Source organism: Mus caroli, chromosome 11 (assembly GCF_900094665.2).
Source record: "Mus caroli chromosome 11, CAROLI_EIJ_v1.1, whole genome shotgun sequence".
NCBI lineage: Eukaryota > Metazoa > Chordata > Mammalia > Rodentia > Muridae > Mus > Mus caroli.
In genome coordinates, this window is record NC_034580.1 from 27393728 (window position 1) to 27414732 (window position 21005).

At 46.4% G+C, this 21005-nt stretch overlaps 1 long non-coding RNA gene across 1 annotated transcript in view; it reads right to left on the bottom strand.

The window, feature by feature from the left end:
- Window positions 1–5531: 5531 nt before the first annotated feature.
- Window positions 5532–21005, bottom strand: part of LOC110305842 — a 37692-nt gene continuing 22218 nt past the window's right edge. Inside the window, exons 2-4 of the long non-coding RNA XR_002379196.1 lie at window positions 15550–15640; window positions 11262–11364; window positions 5532–6134 (exon numbers count right to left, since the gene is read on the bottom strand). This is a non-coding gene — a long non-coding RNA (uncharacterized LOC110305842). The remainder of the gene's footprint in view (window positions 6135–11261; window positions 11365–15549; window positions 15641–21005) is intronic.

Consider the following 21005-nt stretch of genomic DNA (forward strand, 5'->3'; position numbering starts at 1 on the left):
AAGAAAGTTTTGTCTGCACAGTACAAACATGGGAACGAGAACACGGCGGTCTCAGACATGAGCTGAGGCGTTTCTGACATCGGTCAGCAGCATTCTGCCAAGTGAACTCATGAGCTGTACAAAGAGCTCAGAACCAAGTCTGCAGTGAGGTTGCCGTGCCAGAAACACCGCAGACCCATTATGCACTTGGTTTGAGTTAATTCTGGTCTTTGTGTGCCTTACCATTTTTACCATGGTCAACTTAACTGTGACCCACATTTAGTTATGTGACTGTAAATGGGGTGTCCAGTCTTGGTTTTGAAGGAGGATCTAGGTGACAGTGACTTCATCACTAACCACAGCAGGTGGGCTAGATTAGTTTTCTAATCTAAAAGGAGCATGGAAATCCTCAGGGAGTCGACAGCGCCCACCCCATGGCTTTTGAAACAATTGGCTGTAAACTTCCAGTTCTCTAACTGCTACTCAGCTGCTGAGGACCCATGGGCCAGTTGATGTAAGCCTCTTCCGGTACACCATGGCCTAGCCCTGATGCCCAGCCATGGGTCTCCCCAGGCCTCTGGTGGGTACTCCAGATTCCCTGTCCAGTGCAATCAGCTGCCTCACTGGCCTGTCCCCTGCAGGCTCCTAGGAAGGCAGTGTTTAGCAAGGCTCTGGTAGGCAGGCTCCCCTAGCTGCATCTCTACACCTTTCAGGTTGTTTCTCCTGATTAATTCCCAGTTATTGCTGGGAAGCCCAGTTTAGGTTGGATTCTGCCAGTTCCCCAGAGCCAGGTGCCAGCTACTTTTAGCTTGATTAATTCTTAGGCCTTCCTGCTTCCATGATGGCTGCCATTCATTCGTGAGTGAGTGAGTATGTGTGTGTGTGTGTGTGCACTCGATCTTTCAAAAGCCCACACATTGCTACCCTCCTGGCAACACCATATGACACTGGCCTTGGTTTAGTTTTCCTCACGTGGAAACTGAGGTTGCATGAGGGATGGGTGAGGATAGGGTGCCTCTCAGATGTGTGGCAGTCAGTAAGGCCTCCATTTTCTCCTACACTCACCCCAACTCACAGCCTTGCCTCTGAGAACTGGAGTCACATAGGAACAACAAGGCCACAAATGTACTCCAGGCCTTGTGTTCCCAGTTGGAAATCCAGATTCTATGGCATTCGAGCAATTTCTAAGCCAGGCCAGCAATCTCCTGGTCATGTTAGCGCAAAGCCATCTGGGTTTGAATAACTCAGTGAGCAAGCAGTGTGACTTTAAAGACCCAGCTGCCCTGGAATGCATTTCTAAACAGGAATTAGCTGACACAGGCAGCATCAGCTGGAAAAACAAGGTCTGGGTTGGATGGCCCAGAGCTTCCCACTGACTTTGCCAGCTGGGTAGCACAGGCCTGTTGTCACTGCCCCCTCGGTAGCTGTGCCATTAGAAGCCTTGCAGTTGATAGGGGTCAGCAGTGGCTTGTTTAGTCCTTAGGGCTCCTGTTGTCATTTTTAGGAAGAAAATTATAGGTCTTTCACTCTCTTAAACCTGTACAGTAATAATTAGCCAGGCCCCAGTGAGAGGCGGGTTATCCTTGACCTTGGCTGCTGGACAGGGAAGTGACCCTTGGAGTCTGTGCAAATCCTTTAATCCTGACCAGAAGGGGGGCTGACAGGGAGGTATTTAACAGAGAAGGGTTACCATGCATATTAGTTCAGTTCTCAATTTTCCAAGTTTCAGGTGACCTTGAGGTCAAGAGCAAAGAACACTCAAGTAAGGATTAACAAACTAGGACCTACCATGCAGTGTGGCCTGAGTACACTCAGGCCTGCTTATCTATACCTTGTCTGGGTCTGTTTTCCTGTAGCAAGTAGCTGTAGCTTCCAACTCTAAATCTTCACTCCTAGACCCTTTATAAACCCAGGTCAATGGCCTCTGCCCTACTTCACAAAAGCCACATTTAAATTACTTAGTTCTCATTTTTAGACCTTTGTACTTGGATAGGTATGACTCTGTGACTTGCCATACCTATATCCAAGATACCTTGGACCCAGGAACTATGCAGGGTTAGTATGAGTCACTTCCAGACAGAACTTGTGTTCCTAGATATGTGCTATAGTTTAGTTCTCAAGTCTCCATGAAGGGTTATATGTCAAGCCTTGGTTCCCAGCTTGGTAATATTGGGAGCTGTGAGGGCATGCTAGGAGTCCTTAGGTCACAGGGAGTGTGCCTCCAAAAGCTATTGTGACCCCTGGTCTCTCCTCCTTCACTGACAGCCCGAGGGTGGGTGGGTTTCCTCTGATAGATGTTCCCACCATGGTGCACTGCCTTGCTGCAGTCCCAAAGCAAGTGTCCCCAATCCTCCAAAACCTTGAGGCAAAACAAACTTTCCTCTGTTTTTGTTTTGTTTTGTTTTTTGTTTTTTTTTTTAGAGACAGGGTTTCTCTGTGTAGCTTTGGCTGTCCTGGAACTCACTCTGTAGACCAGGCTGGCCTCAAACTCAGAAATCCACCTGCCTCTGCCTCCCAAGTGCTGGGATTAAAGGCATGCGCCACCACCGCCTGGCTAACTTTCCTCTTTGTAAATTGATTGGCTCAGGGATTTTGTTACAGTAGTGGAAAGTTAACTGACACAGCACAGGCCTTGGATATTAGAGCCACCAGATGGTCAGCTTGCCTTACAGTGCCTAGAGGCCCCTTCAGATCAAAAAGGACATTGAGCATGAATTGAGCATTTTAAATCCCTGAGATTTGATCACTGTTGCCTTATGAATAGGGTTTGCTAAGTAACCGGCTTATTCATACAGCTTTTTGTTAGAGTTCAATATAAAGTGTATAAGATGTTTAGAACAATGGCCAGCATATAAGAAAGTACACAATAAAATCTAGTGAAAATGATTTGTGTTAATTACTATTGAGAAAATATGCATTATTTTCATATATTATCTCATTTTCAACTTCACAATGACTGGAAAGTAGTGACTTTTTTTTTTTTTTGATACATACAGGCAATGATGCTCTAAAGTAAAGAGATAGGCGTTTGTTAAGAAACCCACCAAAAGCCACTCTGGGGGCTTGGGGTCTAGCGGGGTGGAGTAAAGAAAGGGGAGGGAATGGGAAGTGGTTTGTGGCCAAAGTGGGAACAGGCCTGAACATCAGAGAAAACATCTAGGTTTCCTCCATGGGTCATACGAGACATGGAAGTTTCTTGAATGAGGTAGGACACCTCTGTGCAGACACTGCCTGGGTTCCACGTGGGCATAGTGGGCATCACCACTGCCCTCCTTTTCATGACAAGATGCATATCACAAGACAGACGATGCCAGGGCAACTTGGGGACTGGAATTAAACATGACAAACCTGTATGTTGAAACTGACTGCTCCTCCCCCTTGCATGAGGAGGTCCTCTGGTCCTTTTGAGGAACTGTCCCAAGAAGGAGGGATGATGAGATTTCTACTTATAGAGAGCACAGCTCAGTTCACGTGACCCTGTGCCATGCTGAAAACAAAATGAGAGTGGCCAAATTAAAAGTTCTATCACCAGGTTACTGTGGGCAGTCGTGGGTAGCCTGGGTTACCATCTTGTGGTAACAATACCAGCATTGTGCTGACATTCAGGATTTAGTCCTTTAATATGCCACTGAGCAAGCAGAGAACACACCCACCTTTGTCAGGCTTACTGTCCTCTTTAATAACCCATAAGGTCCTGATCGGTTAGTATGAGAATGAAACAGCAACCATGAAACAGGTCAATAAAAGTCTGCTTGAGTTATGGGGGGGGGGGGGCGCTCTCACTAAATTAATTAAGCTCTTTATATGCCCTGTGTTCTTCCTGACATTTTTCCAGTTCACTCTGAATGCTTGCAGAAGGATTTGTGCCAAGCTCTCAGAGGACTAATGCAAAACAAAAGCGGGGTTCCAGAGAATTCCTGACCCACCAGCAAACCGAGAGCCAGTGACTTTGGGTTGGTCAGCATGCTTCACTTGTGATCACACTCTGCCTCCCAGAGAAGACAAAAACAGGGAGCCACTGTTCTAATTCCAACTCAGGGTGAACCAGGAAGTGGCACCGTCCTCACTATGACTTCTATGTGTCCCCTCACCCCCCATCCCCAAATCAGACTGTTTTAGATAAAGGCACTGATAGTGGCTTCCCACTTTCTAGGCCTCTTCTCCATCTCGGGATAATTTATGTCTTTCCTGCTCACACTAGCTATTCCCGGAGGCCCCTGGCAGCTTCCTGAGACATCTTTGCAGGCACATGGTCTATTTTTGGCCTGGTAGGGACTAGACAATGATTAATGGATGGGAACTTTGGTTTTCTGGCAAGAGAAGCTTCAGTTTAGGCTGGAGAGGCCTTTAGGTATTGATCAGGTGCTCATCAAAGTCAAAGTGGGAACAGAGGTGTGTGTGTGTGTGTGTGTGTGTGTGTGTGTGTACATGTGTGCAGCCCTCACATGCATGCCTTGTGTATGAGCATGATACTGCCTCATACTCTTTCAAACTAATGTTTCTGTCCCTTTGGAGTTACAAGGAATTGTTCCACTTTGCAGCTCTTTAACATTGATGAGACTGTCCTTTACATTTCAAAGAACTGTGGAGCACAGATAAAAACATACAGTCCATCTCATTTTCATTTAAAGCACCTTACAGGAGCACCTGCCATGTGTGAGATAATAGTGTCTTACCATGCTTTGGGTGAGCAAGATGAAACCGATAGAGTTGCCTCTGACTTCAAGGAAATTAGACTGTCCTAATTTAAGAGGGGAATGGTTGTGATGAATGGGAGCCTGCTCACAGTGATAAGCCCTGACATTTTCATTACCAGCTACAATATGCAAAGTGCATGTGGATGTGCCTGTGTGTACATGGTTAGAAGGCCATTCTTATCTCCTGCCAGTGGATGCTGGTGGTCTCAGATTGCATTCCCACTGGTTCATAAAACTCAGTGCAGAGAAAAGGCAATCAGCTGGAGTCACGGGCTGTTGCAAAGGAAGAGTGAGTGAGCTGGGAGATCGACCAAGAAACTCTGGGCTTTTGTAGTAACTTAGATCGTGTAAAATGGGAAACAAAATGCTCATTTCTCAAAACCACTGGAACAATTGCCATGGTTTCTTACTCCAGGGTCCTCGTGGCCAGTTAACAAGCCTGTCCCATCCCTTCCCCTCTGGCTGATGCTTCCTTTCTCAGAGAGAGTAGTTTCTTTGCTCTCTGGAGAACAGGTGACTTGTCTTTTGTGGAAGGGAGGTTACCAGGAAGAACAGCAACCCTAGTTGGGTTACTTCCTGTTTTGAAACCTAAGGACTTGTTTGCAATCAAAGATGGGTGTAAAGGTAGCTAGAGAGTCTCTAGTGTGCCCTAAGGACTGTCTGTGGTGTGTAGTAAGTGCGCCTGGTAGGGGACTCTCGAACCTGTTTCTCACATAACAGTATGCGCTTTTTGAGAGGCTAAGTTGCTCTAGGTGCACGGCAACACACGGCAGCATGTGGTGTAGGAAAGGGGGCCTGCTGGTAGATGCTGCTCATCCTGTGATCTTCCTCCCTCACCACACAGAGAAGGAGCTGTTGGAGCAGTTGAGAACTTTTTACTTCCTTCAGCTCACAGGAAGCACAATACAGGATTCTCAAGCCTGACACCACAATCACCACCTTCTTTTAAGGTACCATCATCTTCCCCTGCTTTGATGCCTACAAAAATAGGCTATGAACCTCTGCCTTCCCCACTCACACCCTGGCCTTTCTGCAATGCTTAGTCCTTGCTGCAGTCAGTTCAGAATGTTACTTTATGACCCGAGCTTGGCTGGCCAGACTGTGACATCACCTGACCAGTGTGACTGGTTCAGGGATGGGCTGGAAGCTAAGCTAGGAGATAATTATAACTCCATCCATTAAGCACTTACTATGTGCCAGACACGGAACATCCAGCACTTCAATTGACTCTTCCAACAGCCTTGTGGGGTCAGCACTCTTCTTGCTAGAGGGGCTAAATAACCCATCGAAGGAACCTGATAAGGTCACTGTCTGAACCTGACTCCAGGACTCCAAGTTGAGACTTTTAAGTGTGAGAGTAGACATCAAGTGTTCTCTGGGTGTTTTCTTCAAGGAGATTATCCATTTTAAGTATGTATCTTCCAATGAGGCTGGCAATGTGGTGTGACAGAGGCCAATCTGGAAAGAGAAGAAATTGTAAGGCAGATGGCCATCCGGAACTTGGGAAGCTCCTCTCCTGCTCTCCTCAAACATCAGGGCAGCATGCGTACCCTTTATGTTCTCTCTCTCTCTCTCTCTCTCTCTCTCTCTCTCTCTCTCTCTCTCTCCATTCCCCTCCCCTCCCCCTCTCTCCATCCCTCTCTCTCTTTCTTCCACAGATGATCACCATATTATACATCTTGATTCATTGATCAGTTTTCCCAACTGAAACTGGTGTGTGTGTGTGTGTGTGTGTGTGTGTGTGTGTGTGTGCATGTATTCATCATAGTGTGGGATCTTTGAGATCCATTCCTTTCGGTTCAGGGTGAATCGTGGTCTCATCATTACTCATGCATATAAGGGGCTGACCTTCGAGAGGAAGGGCCTATTGTACCCTGGGATCTGAGTCACAAGGATCATGGTAAGAGGTGCATAATCTCTATAGGGCAGAGACCTGGCTAACCCCATTCTGATGGGACTGCTGGGCTCAGAAAATACTACCCCAAATGAAGCCTCAGAGCCAAGCTGCTCTTTGGCCTTCTGTCTCTCTTTGGTCTGTCACTCTGTCCTACTGAGAGCCTTATGAGCCAGAACTACTTCCACGGGTCAGAGATCCTTCCCCAAAGTCACTGAGAAAATCTAAAAAATACTAGTCTAACTTTCTTTCTTTCTACATGACAGCAGGTTATCAAAACAATCAAGACCCTCATTCCAAAGAGTCTTGCCCTATCCCAGAGAGGAGGAAATTCCACAGGGAGGGGCTTAGAAGGTTCTGAACCCAGGCTTGGCTGGGTTGTCCACTTGGTCTGTTAGTATTAACTCAGCCCCATTCATGTTGGCATTCTGCTGTCTCTCCTTTATTGTGTCTGAGCATAAAAATGGATAATTCTTTCGAGGGCTTAGAGTCCTAGACGACCCCCGTGCCTGCCAAACTCAAAATTACATCAGTGTGTTACCCTTTCTCTCTTCACAGGGGTGTCTACTGAGATCATGTGGCAAGAGTGACTGTCTACTGCTCCTCTGCTGGGAGGAAATACCAGGTCTCAGGTCTGTCGGCCTGAACTCTTTTAGATTGTGTGCTCAGTGAATTCACTTTCCTACTGAGAAGAGTTGATGCTAACACTCAGGACTATTGGATAGATTTAGCCTTCTGAATATGAACACACACAGTTGCTGCATCCACAGTATAGCCTGCCTTTCTCCACACACTCCCTTTGTCAACGGAGCAGTATTATTCTAATAAAATGGTTGCCATGCAACTGATGCTGGTTTCTTTGAAAACTTGACCATACACATGAAGCATACGTTATATGATATCATAAAAGTCCATAACAAAGTACTTAGAAGTAGTCAGAATCACAGAGATGATTGGCAGAGTGAGGCCAGAAGGTGAGGCAGGGAGGGAGCTACATTTTGGGACATATAGTTTCAATGTGTTTCATGAAATGAGTCATGGAGACCTGTTGGTGATGTTTCAACACTGTTAGAAATATTGAATGCCACTTGAAATACATACTGGACAATACTGACTTTGAATTTTCCAATTGCTTAAATCTATTTGGATTTCAGTAAATAGAAAATAAAATAAAAACTCTAATGTGTAGAAAACTTTACATGCCAACAAGGGATCCCAGAAAATCTCACAGTGATGAAGAAAAATACACAGTTTGCAACATTGAGAAATATTATTAAAAAAAAAGTCTTTGTACTGGGTGTACTGACTCACACCTTCCACCCCAAGACCTGGAAGGCTGAGGCAGGAGGATTTAAGCTGGAGCTACATAGGAAGAACCTATCAAAAGCCACGTGATTTAATTTGGCCTTCACCTGTGACCCATGAGGAGCTGAATAGAAACACTAGATCTTGTCTCTTCCCTCACTGTTTTTCAGTGTTAAACTGTGAGTGACGAGGTTCTTAGCCTTTTCTGCTTTGATGACAAAAATCCATCAGCTCTTTCATGTAATTTCTATATTTAAGTACACTCAGTTCCCTGCACTGGGTCTTCATCCTGCATTCTAGAATTTGCTTTATGTCTCTTAAGAATCATTACAATGATAATTTACACAAATATTTTACTATAAAAATATTTTGAAAAGATCGCATTTGATTTTTCTAATAAATTTTGTATTTATGTGTTCTGGAGAACTTAGGAGTCTTAGGAACGCAAGCATTATTTTTGCCATTTCGCCATGCAGAGAACTATGATCAAAGACCTGGTTTATTTCCATTATTTTTTTTTCAAAACAGAGTCTCATTGTGTATCCCAGGCTGACCTCAAACTCTCACTATCCTCCTGCCTCAGCCTCTCTAGTCCTTCGAAATGTGAGTACGTGTATATTTGTTTCCTTAAAATAAATAGCATTATTGGTGTAAATATGTGGGCTAGTTTTTGTTCCAATTTCTCCTGCAAGATTAGTATGTGCTTCTTTATGTGGTATATATAAAAAAATGTATGCATGTATATGTTCCAGCCCCATATTCTCTCTACATTTCAAGCACTGTCATGTTCTGGCTCCTACGAGGCTAGGAAACTACATGTATGGTTCTGATAAGAGCTAGACTCACCGGATAGTTTGTTTACACCCTATCGACCCTCCTGTCTCAGCAAATTCAACCTTTTTTCCTAATCCTACTTGGCAATTTCTCTGGCTTATTGTAGTACTGCAGTGTATTTGGTTCTATAAGTGCAGTTTTGTATCGATTATTGCAAGTGACACATGGATGTGAGCTAATTTTATATTGCACGGGTAACTAACCAAAATATTAAATTTAAAAAAAAAATTGTCCTAACTGCCTAATCTAGTGCAGATGATAGCAGAGTGGAAGGATGTCAGTGTCAGAAGGAAACAGATACAGACAGACAGACAGACAGCTGCTGATGGCTGTCTGTCTCTGAGAGTCTAGATGATTTCCTTCCTTCTGGCCTGCACATCTGTCAGGCCTCCTGAGCACTCCCTGAATTCCTGAGTCCCATCTTTTACGTGGTTTTCTTTTGTTTTTGGTGCAAACACCCTCCCATGGCTCTACTACCTTTACCTTTCAGGGTTCCCCCAGAGTGCACCAGGGTACTACCTGAGTTGGTGATGCCCCTCCATGTGGAAAGAAGAGCAAACCAAATAACAGAGACAGAGTGAGGCAGTGTTGCCATCCAGAACAGAAGGAGAGGTCCCCTCCTTTCTCCATTTGTGCCCAACAACTGTGTCTGAGGAATAACAGGTGTCAGACACATTGGAGGCTCCAGAGATACAGACACAGGGCCCCATGCCTTCAGACTCACATTCTGTAGGGACAGGACGCCAATAAACAGGTGAACACAGAAATGGATGAAGTGGCTTTAGATCATGCTGAGTGTTGTACAGACTAGATAGGGGCATCACACTGGAGAAAGAGGTGACGGGCAGCTCTGTAAAGGTGCAGTAGTCTGCAGGGGCTTGTGGATGGCCTTCATGTACGAGACTGCTCTGGAGGAGGGTACCTCTTGACTCTTCCTGAAGTGGTAAGGGCTCTGGGTAGAGGTGTGGGCAAAGAGGTTGGAAAGACAAGCAAGATTTCCTATTCTGTCACCTGACTCTTGTTCCAGAAGCTTGTCATGAACTCAGAAGTGTTTCAGACCCAAGGCCTCAGCAGTAAGGGCAAGGAGCCTCTGTTCCTCCCCTGCCCCTCCCAAGCTCAGACCCTTTCTTGCAGCTCATGTTTAACCTAGCCTTATTTTTAGCTTCCAGCTAGCTTTCCAGCTTTGCCAACATCCCCTTCATGAAAGAAGAGACACACTTCTCTTTGCAGTGGGGACACACCTGCCAGTGAGAGGCAGCATGGCAAAAGGAAGAAGCATTGGAGTGACAAGGGCAAGATTAGAGCCTTTGCCAAGTCCTCAAACTCAACGCCATGTTCAGTCAAAAATATCTCACTAGGTGATGGTGGCAAATGCCTTTAATCCCAGAACTAGGGAGGTAGAGGCAGGCAGATCTCTGAGCTTAAGGTCAGCCTGGTCTACAGAGTGAGTTCCAGGACAGCCAGGGACACACAGACACAGACACAGACACAGACACAGACACAGACACAGACACAGACACAGACACAGACACAGACACAGACANGACACAGACACAGACACAGACACAGACACAGACACAGACACAGACACAGACACAGACACAGACACAGACACAGACACAGACAGACAGAGAGAGAGAGAGAGAGAGAGAGAGAGAGAGAGAGAGAGAGAGAAAGAGAGAGAGAGAATTCCTATATTGAAGAAACAAACAATAACAACAACAAAAAAATCTCACCTCTTCCAATTAGGGTCCCAACTAAGCAGCCGTATCCCTGACCTAAGATCTGACATGAGGAGAACGGCCACAGAACTCTTCTTCTGTGCAGGTGCTCCTTCTCCCCTTTTGTGAAGGGCTTGTCTTCTGGGCATGCCCATTATGGAGGATTAAGTTTTACACAGTGAATCCACTCCAGCATTGCAATTTCCCTTCATCAACACTAAGCCAAGGAAAATCTGGCATCTCCAGCTCCTTCTCAGTAGGCCATCTTTTGACAAATTTGTCAGCCAACCAATCAAATGCTTGGCACCATTTTAACTATACAAGCTTCAATATCAAACTGGAATCTCTGCTCAATGGGCTATATCAACAAGTTTGTACTGATTTAGTTTTATGTTCCTTCCAAAATTATCCCACACCCTTAAAATCTATTCCCACACAAATTTTCCAAATATATGCTTGAATGAATCAAAAATTTTAAAAATTTAGGTACATGGCATGCTTTGGAGTTTTGTGTCTTAACATGGTGACACAGATCTGGACCTTAAGAAGTATTCATGTTCCATAGTTAATAATGAAAGATTATGCCTAAAATTTCAATTTCTAAGTCCATTTGGAGAAAAATAAGAGTACGTTGCCATCCTGAGCTGGTCAGTGGGTGCTAAGTGGTAGCAGCTTCCTTTGGTTTAGATGGGCTTTCTAACCTTCTCAAGCCCCACTATTCTCCACAGTCTCACACAGAAACCACAAAGATTGGCAGCCACCACCAGAAGTCAGCAAGAGGCAAGGAGATACTTGCTGGAGTTTGAGAGAAAAGTGTGGCCCAGCTGATACCTTGACTTGAGGCTTCTGACCTCCAGAAATGGGAGCGAACGTTTCTGTTGTTTTCAGGCGCCTGTGTTTGTCACAGCCACATGACACAGCTTTGTCTTTGGATCTACAAGAGACAAAATTCTTTCAAATGGAACCAAATAAACTAAATGATTTTAACTGGGCAAGTTTGAGTAGAGTATTAGAAACAAATACATACTTTTGGAAGAGTCTAGAAAAGGTCTGATTTCTTCCAAGTTATCTTTTTCTTATCTAGATCTGAACTAGTACTAATGAAATCTAAGGATGAAGGGGTGGGGGGTGGGGGGGTGGATAAATGGTATAGGCGGTGAGCAGACACGTCATGCGCCCTAGGCCCAGCACATGATCAGCCCTATGGTCTCTCACAAGACTCCAGAGGAAGAGGTCTTACAGCAGATGGTTCACAGAAAGAAAACACATAAGGAGTGCAGCAGGGTGAGGGATGTATCAAGGAAGTGAAGTTGGCAGTAAGTCTATGAGACACTGTTCCATTGAGGGACACAGAGAGGGGCAGACACGTGACACCAACCAGGCAGGAGGGAGGAAAACCTTCAACCTCTGTCTTCTCGTGCCAGGGCCTCCCATTGGCTGAACTGGCAGGGAGCCCAGAGGACACAGTAGCTGCAACAAAGAGAGGGCGAAGGGCAGGGAGAGGATCCAGGGAACCAAATGGAGAATTTCCAGGGCAGCCAGGAATAATTCTTTCTGAGCTTAGTGTTCTCATCCCCACTCTGCCAACAGAAGATGAGGATGGCAACCTGAGAGTGGCTGGGGGAGGGGAGGGACACTAGGTTGGTAGTGAGTCGTAAGACCCAGCGGTAACTCCTTACAAATACCGAGCAAATAAAGGACCAAGGGACTGAACCAGCTCTCCTAAGGCATGCATGTTACTGTTTTCCCCAATGATAGACTTGGATGAACTATGCTTCAACTCCCTGTCATAAAAAGCACAGAGGGAATTGTACAGCATATTAGAGATAATTAACTTCAGCCAAATCAGGGCTGCCAGAATTCAGAAAGGACAATCTTATCCTAAACGGGCACCAAGGCTCACGTACAGGAAAGAAAATAGAAGGCAATTGATTCAAAACGTTCAGTACCTCGTAGGCTCAGGAGGTTTGAATGGAGGCATTAGTGCCTGCGACTAAAATAGCAGGTTCATCTGGCCGCATGTGACAGGCTGCAGAGAATTTCCTTGGCCATTGTGTAGTGGCTCAAAGTGGTGTCTGTTATCTAGGGGCTGTTAAAGCAGAGGCAGCAAGATGGAGCTTCCTTAGGGCAGCTGGGTTCTGAAGGGGAGATGACACGAGGCATCTCTGGGGAGCTATGTCTCAGCTCTCCTCTGTCCACAAGGACTGAACGATGGCACATCTGCCATGATGGGCTGACAGGGTCGGAGGCAGCGTTGCATCCTCGGAAACAATACTCAGGAGCTTTGCCTGTGTGCTGTCTTAACCAGGGAGGAATTCAAACTTAGGTTGTTCTCAGCACCCCACCATATGACTCAAGCACATTAGCTAGGCTCTTGGGGCATGGTCTTGGCAAGCCTTAAAGAAACAGTGTTGCTGTATGTTAAGATCGCCTGTGGGTGCCTGGGGCTGGGCTCCGAAGGTGAAGGATGCTGGAGAAAAGGCACCAGAGACGTTCTCCTTTACTTTCACATGGGTCTCCATATCCATCGGTACCATGGGGGGACGTGGTGCTGCTGGAGCCTGAAGGGCAGTGGTACAGAGGATCCCTGAGCCCTGATGGCAGGCCTGAGCAGAGCTGTATCCTCCCACTGCCTACCTTTCCACATCAGCACTTCCAGCTCAGTAAGATGGAGGTGGCCTTCTTAAGGAGGCCATCTAGAGCTTGTCATTTCTACTTCTTTCAGTGTGTGGGGGTGGGGCTGTAAGGGGGTGGGGCTGTTCTAGCTGGTACTCAGCTTCAGAGCTGTGTGACACTATTTCCACACATGACTCCTACTGATCCTATGGTGTCTGTCAGGTCCCGGTCAAAGTTACTCTTCCCTGTTAACTATGTGTCTCACCTATCGCTCTATCCCATCCTGTCTCTTTCTGCAGAGGCTCTGGGTCTCATTTGTGTCTCTTCCTTGGAAATAGCAACCCCTCCCCATATTACAAGATGGGCCTGAGGGCAGGAGCGTGTCTGTCTTCTTCTCTCCACATCTCCGGGACTTAGCACAGTACCTAGCATATAGTAGGTACTAAATAAGTCATTTCAGAACCATAGGCAGACGGATGGGGTTCTAACCTAAGCTAGATGCTTTTCAGATCTCTTTATCTGTCTCTTGGGATTCAGGTTTCTTGGCTCTCCAGCAGTGCCTGTTTCTGTAGCTCATGGATACAGCTTCCCTGGCACGTGCTGCCAACCATAAGCATGCTTTCTTTGCACATGAACTCCTAAGAAATAGACAAGCAGCACTTCCACTGGGGCTGCACCTCATTTCAGGTTTGGAGACTATATTCTCTAGGCCAAGATCTTGGATACTGACCTGAAGGGCCTTATCATCTCCCTCGCTACCTCCCCTCTCCCTACCAATTCCTCTACCCAATCTGATCCTAGGGGAGTAAACTGGGGCAGCAATGACATCATGAAGCCCAAGAATTATCCAGAAAATGGAAACTGAGGCTCAGATGGAGAAGTGAGCTTGCTGTAAGCAGTAAGTGGGTGATGGAAGAGAAACTGAGTTCCCTTTGGATCCATAGTCCATGCTTTTTCCAGTAGACTTCACCAGTTTTTAATAGGGTGAACCAGAGCCCATCAGGATAATCCTGTTGTCTCAGCTTTACCATCAGCAGATTGGGGGGTGATCAGTCAATTTCTGTATGTTATGTGTGTGTGTGTGGGGGGGGGGNGTGCGTGCAAGAGCGTGTGCGCATGCATGCGTGCATACAGGTTCACACTCCTTAGAAGGCTGTGTAGAGGTTGAAATGAGGGTAATAAAAGCGCCAAAGTAGCTTTCCCTTGACAGCTAGGTTCAAAGATCAAACCGGGAGTTTTGTGATTCGATCACTATAAATACACAGATGTGTCCTTCACAGGATGCCTGGTGTGAAGCGCCCATTGTCTGTTGGCTTCTCCACTGGGCCATCTATCTGTCCCCAGCTCCAGGACATCTGGTGTCTGTGGTTGATCCATTAGCAGTCCTGCCTGTCCCAGAGCAGAGCAATCCAGGACACCATGAAATATTTAAGCAGTCTTGACAGCAGATAGCTTCCTTTAACTGGATTCTGTTAGGATCATGGGTTGGGTTACAGATGAGGCCTGACCAGCTAAGGCTGAGAAGCTGAAGGCCTAGTGCAGGATTAACCACACCCAGCAAATGGACAGAGAAACAAACAACAGCTATGGTTCCCTTTTGAAAGATACATGGATAGAGAGCTCAAATGTTGGTCTTGCAGACCCCTAATTTTTAAGTCCTTGGTAAGAACCAAGGACTTACAAATCCATCCCAGACGCTGGAAAATCACAGTCCTGAGTCAGATCTGGGTTCCAATCCAGCCTGGCCTATTTCTAGCTCCTATGGTGAATTACTGCAGTGGGCCAAGACTCAGTTTCTTAGTGTGTGAGTTGGGGAGGAGCCACCTTACCTTCCAAGAATGCCATGAAACTTAACTGCTGTAAGGTGTGGGGAGGTGTGTGGCAGGCACACGTGTTTGTTTTGTCATGTTATGTTATGTCATGTTACGTCATGTCATGTTATGTGTTCTCTCCTCGCTCTGTGTTAGAAGGTACAGCTAGGCATGGTCTGGGAGGTGGAACATAACTGTGTTCAAGGTCACCTTCACTGAAACTTAATCCATGCCATTGGGCATCAGAGCACAGTACTCAGTGTATTTTACGAAACAAGTCTGAGGTACAGTTAATGCTCAGAGGTGTGAGTTAGGTACTGTGTTAAGTGCTTTGTCCACCATGCTAAAGGATAAAGAGTCATAGAGCACACTGGCAAAGCCTGTCTCCTAAGAACTGATGGCCCTCACTGGCTTTGTAGGCAGACCAACCCTGACTTCAAGTTCATGGCTATAAAGTAAATTGTTTCAATGGGACTGAGGAAAGCTGGTTGGGGAGTATATAAGAGTGCTTTAGAGTCACAATAACGAAAATTATTTTTCCTGTAGAAACGCCAACACTGAAAGTGTTTTTATAGCTGCATGTTCATGGCCATAAAATCCAAATTCTCCCAGCTCCCTTAATGTTACATCATGTTGGGCCTTCCCTTTCCCCACCAGCTCCGGCACTGGGAAGCATGCTGGCCCCTTCTTACCCTCTTTGTCATCTTTCCTCACATGTGATGATGAAGTCTCTTCAACAAGGCCTGTGTATGTTCACAGCTGCAGCCTTTCAATTTGTTGCTCCTGTGGTTTGGTGAGAGGAAGAGGAACCCTATAAAGTCAACTGTGTGTCATTTGTAAGACAGACACTTAGTGCAGAAGAGACGCTTATAGTTAAATGGCTGTGGTCTTTCTAAGCAACCTGGCAGCCACGGCCCAAACTCTAAAGTCCGAGCAGTTCACTTCTGCTGAGAGAAGCAGATCCTCTGGGCATTGTCCCTGTTAGTGCAAAGCAGGGTGCAGTCGGACAACACTTTTGATTTGGTGGTAATTCCCATGGCTGCACATGGGGTCTGTTCAGCCTCTGTGTAAAAACAAAAAACAATAACCAAGTATCTAGAGGCCCTTCCCCTCAAGGGTGCCAGATCCAACTAGACACATGGACTCTATTTCATGGAATCTGGATGACTCCTATCTCCATTCAACAGCCCAGGGGGAGGAGAGAGCCTTCTGAAGCTCACACGGGAGGAAGCAGTGGGGTTGAGATCTTCTCCAGAGAATTACATCATGTGCATTCAGGGCAGGATTCAACGCCAGCTCACACCCAACTCTACCACACAACCTACTGGTTCCCATCACTTGCCAGGGATGATTGGAGATATTAGAATATGGCAGTGAGCAAGAGGGGCAGACCTGTGCCCCCAAGGGGTTCCCTTTGAGAGAGCAAGACAAGCAGGCAGGTTCTGCTTGAGATGAGTCTTGCGGTAAAAATGTTCAGGTCTAAAACAGGCAGAAAAGATGAAAGCACATGGCCACTGTAGTAAGGGAAAGTTCTTCTGGGAAGGTTCTATTTATGACCCAGAAGCTGTGTGGTGAATAGGAGTCAGCCATAGCAAGGACATCAAGGGTGAAGGTCCAAAGGTTAGAACTAGCTCACCCTGGGACACGTGTGGAAGCAGGAGCAGCATGACCAGAAGGACATAGGATGATGGTGGACAGAGGCTGACCACAGGGTACAAGTAAAGAGACAGAACATCAAGTTGAGTTCAGGCCTGGAAGGTTCTGGAATGGGGGTGACAAATCAAAATGTATTTAGACGAGCCTTTGATGCTAGTGTGTCTGTGTCTGCATGCGTATGCATACATGTGCAGATGTGCATGCTTATGTGCACTGAAGTGGAGCACAGGAGGCTGCATAGAGATCAGGGAAGCAAGGTGACACCAAGGTGACACCAAGGCAAGCAGGAGTGAGCTCTGTGTCCTAAGATGGGGGAAGATGTGGGATCCATTTGAAAACAAAGCCATCTGGACTCAGAAGGCTCGGAGATGAACGGCAAGGGAGGAGAGGACACTCAGAATGGCTGCCACACTAATGATTCCAGTCTTGTGCCTTGAACACAGCAGGTTAGGTACAGGGATGTCTGCCTGGGGCTGTTGTAGCACAATGTGGGAGCACTGAAGAGCCCTGTTTCAAGACAGGCATGCCCCGCCTCTGCTCACATAGCAGGCAAGACATATCCAAGATAACACTCCTCTCTGCCCAGCGTCTTCCCGGAACATCAGCCAGCCAGGCCCTGCAGCAGCCAGGGTGCTGCACTCTCTAGATTGGGTTCCTGGAAAAACTGTTCCATTATTGATAAGGAGCCCTCCTGACATCACAGCAAGATGAAGAGGCGTTTCCTTACTGCCCTGCAGATCTGAGTTCTCTGGCTCAGCAGCAGGCTGGGGAAGGGACAGTTTAACCATGAAACACTGTCATCTGAAAATGCCAGAGAAACAGCATTGTAATAACTCACATTTGCTGGACACTTGCTCTGCATCAGCCATCTCCTTCCAAAGGACCACGGTCCTAAGAACTCTTAAGACAAAGGGCCAAGTCCTCCCCACCTCACAAGACTAGAAAACTGAGGCAAGGGGAAGCCAGGCAAGTTGCTCCAGGTTACCAAACTTGAAAAGGGAAGGGCCAGGACTAAACTCTACACATATGGCTCCAGTTTGCGGCACCCCACTCTGCTGAATAGCCCCAGCCCGTGTGAGAGGTAGGTCAGAAGTAGAAGGTGCTCTCTGCCTTTCCTAACGTAAAAGGAATTAGTTCGAGCTAGGGGGGCTGCTATGTGGTAGAGCATTAACCTAGCACGTGCATGGCCCTGGATTCCACTCCGACACCACATAAACATGAATCAGTGAGATGAGATGCCATGGAGAAACACTGAGCGAAGGCCATCCAGCCTGCCTGCTTCACTCCTCTGAGTAAGGAATCATGCCTAAACTGGGACAGCTAGGAAGCAGAAGTACTGGGATCTGAACAGAAGTAATATAACCTGAGGGCAGAGACTCCCCAACTCCACTGTACATTCTCATGTGTGCATACTGCACAGAATATTAGTGTCTCAGTGAAGAGCCCCCTCACAAAGCCCAGTCGAAGAATCACTCCAGAGCTGGGCTCCTGCTGCCCTGCTCCTCCTTAAGTGTCTCATTCTCTGACCTGGAGTCAGTGACTTTCTTCTTGTAACCTCAGAAGAGAGCCTAGATCCATTCCTCTAACCTGCCAGTGTGCTGCTTAGAAATCCTGGCTTGTTTCTTTTTAGTTTGCTGGATCCCACACTTTTCACCTCCCCCTCCTGCCTACTGACTTTGGCTGGGCACCTGCAGACTAGTGTGAGGCTGGAGGAAGATCAAAAGGAGAAGCAAGCTGATTCTCAAGGCCAGTCTCACTCTTTGCTATCTCTGTGGCCTGTTCTTTCACCACTCTCCTCTACCTACCATGTACACCATCTAAACTGTCCCAAAGAGGAAGCAGTCCTAGCTCTGACATACATGATACACTGTGTGACAGCTCATACATGCATGATGTGGTGCATCACAGCTCTGACATACATGATAAGCTGTGTCACAGCTCATACATGCATGATGTGGTGCATCACAGCTCTGACATACATGATAAGCTGTGTCACTGCTCTGACATGCATGGTGTGGTGCATCACAGCTCTGACATACATGATAAGCTGTGTCACTGCTCTGACATGTATGATACGCTGTCTCCTACTCCCATATTCTAGGTCAGGAAATGTGAGAGTTTGGGCCTGGAAGGGGACAAAGAAGAACTAAATGCTGAGCTGCCTTTAACTAGCTTCCTGCTTAGAAAGAAAGGTAAGGAGTAACCTGAGACAAGGGCTGCCCCACAGGGGTAGAGAAAGAGCCCTAAGGACTCAAAGGAAGAAGAAACACTTGTCACAAAAGGCCTTAGGTTTTAGAAAGCAGTCTGGAAATAAGACTCTCCCTGCCTGCCTCCCTATCCCAACCCCACACCACCTACCACGGTCAGGAACACGATTTTCTAGACCAGATCCAAATCTTCTTTGAATCCTTAGTAAAATAAAGCGAAAAATGATGAGCCTAGGTCTGGTCCCACCCAAGGACAAGAGCCAGACAGGCAGATATGCCCCGTGGACAACTCCCTTATCACCGCAAAGCCATTGTCTCCAAAACACAACTAACATATATGAGGCATGGGCATATATGGACCCTCATGTATTATGTATCATGCATGTCAGAGCTATGCGTGCCTCCTCTTTGGGGCAGTGTAGACAGAGGACACAATAGGTGAGAGGATAGAGGTGAATGCAGGTTGTGTTCAACGGGGAGCAGCTTTCAGTATTTATCCTCTCTTTGCAGTTTTAAAGTTGTTTATCAGTGGTGGGAGGCAGTGCAGGCATGTGGACCACTGCTCCTCTGTGCAGGTCAAAGGACAAAGGACAACTGTTGGTTCTTCCACCAGGGATCCAAGCCCCTGTTCTGTCTGTGTCTGTGTCTGTGTCTGTGTCTGTGTCTGTGTCTCTCTGTCTCTGTCTCTGTCTCTGTCTCTCTCTCTCTCTCTCTCTCTCTCTCTCTCTCTCTGTGTGTGTGTGTGTGTATGTGTGTGCATGATTCTTCTAAGACAGGTGGATGTCACTGGCAAATATTTTGGCAGCTCCATTTCAGATCACCCAAGGGGGATGAACTTGACAATTTCATTTCAACCATTCCTCAGAAGAAACTGCCAGCAATGAATGTGTTCTGAATTAATGGAGAAAGCCAAATGTGACAGCGCCAGACTCCTTGCCTCTAAAGTAGAACGAAGACCAGCGCCAGCATCCACCTTACTGGATCATCACAAGCTCATGCCGCATAATGGGTTCTAGTTAGGCAGACACTATGAATGCTCTTGTTGGCAGTGTGCTCAGAGGAGATGAGCAGTTTGGGCATCAAAGACATTTAGACAGAAAAAATAAGTGCTAGTGTTCTCCAGCACAGGGAGGACTGCACCTCACAACGGTCCATTGTCTGGTTTATGAATAAGTAGTGGGGAGGAGCTCAAAGGCCCCAAACAAAATAATGACAGAAAGGGAAACAGAAACTCCCTGATCGGTTCACATGGTGTGCATGTATTGAGACATCACACCACAGCCCCTCATTATGGACAACTATGTTAACTGAAATTATTTTAACTCGGTTTTAGAAAGTGGGATGACAACTGCCAGCAAGCCAGCACACTCGGTGGTAGGCTCAGAGATGCACAAAGCACGCTGCAGACTCTGGGGGACTCATTCATGCCATCAGCCCATGCATATGAATGAAGTAACTGTTCAGTGACCAATCCAGAGACAGCTTCGGAACAGAAGAGGATGGAACATTCAATCAGGGAAGCAACCAAAAACCTTATTAAAACCCACGGTCTGCCTCTTTCGTCTTTCTGAGCCTTGGTTCCAGTGTTTATAAAAGTGAGGGTAAGATAAGTAGACAGGTTATGGATATTAAATTAGAATACTGAGATGAGAATGGCCAGAGACAACGCTTGGAAAGTAGTAAGGGCTTAATAAATGCCACTCAGTGGGAATCTGAGGGCCACAGAAACACACACATAACAAATGCTTATTGGTATTCTATGGTATGTCAGCCTTGTGCCAGGTTCTGGGCATACAGAAACAAATAAAACATGGCATTGTGCGCTGCAGGTGCATCCCGTACTTTAACTGGAAATACTCGCCCCTTTCTATCTATGGCTCCCGCAGCCATGGATTCAACCCAAGGTCAAGAATAAATAAAGAACAACAGTACTATGGCCAAACATGTATAGACTCTTCCCCTTTTTTACTTCCTAAATAATACAGTACAGTTACTATGTATGTAGCATTTACATTACATGAGGTGCTGAGATAATCTAGACATGTACACAGGCACATATATGTGGTTATATGTAGGTACTACATTATTTTATGTAAGGGACTGGAGCATGTGCAGACCTTGGTACGGGGGAAGGTTCTCCAAAATAAACCAAGGAATATCACATGGTTTATTTGTGCATATGAAATGAACACAAACAAATCCATGAAGACGAGCTGATTGTGAGGGACATAAGGGACTAGCAATCCTCTTAGGTTATCTCTTGCATTCAAGAGCATGGCCATTTT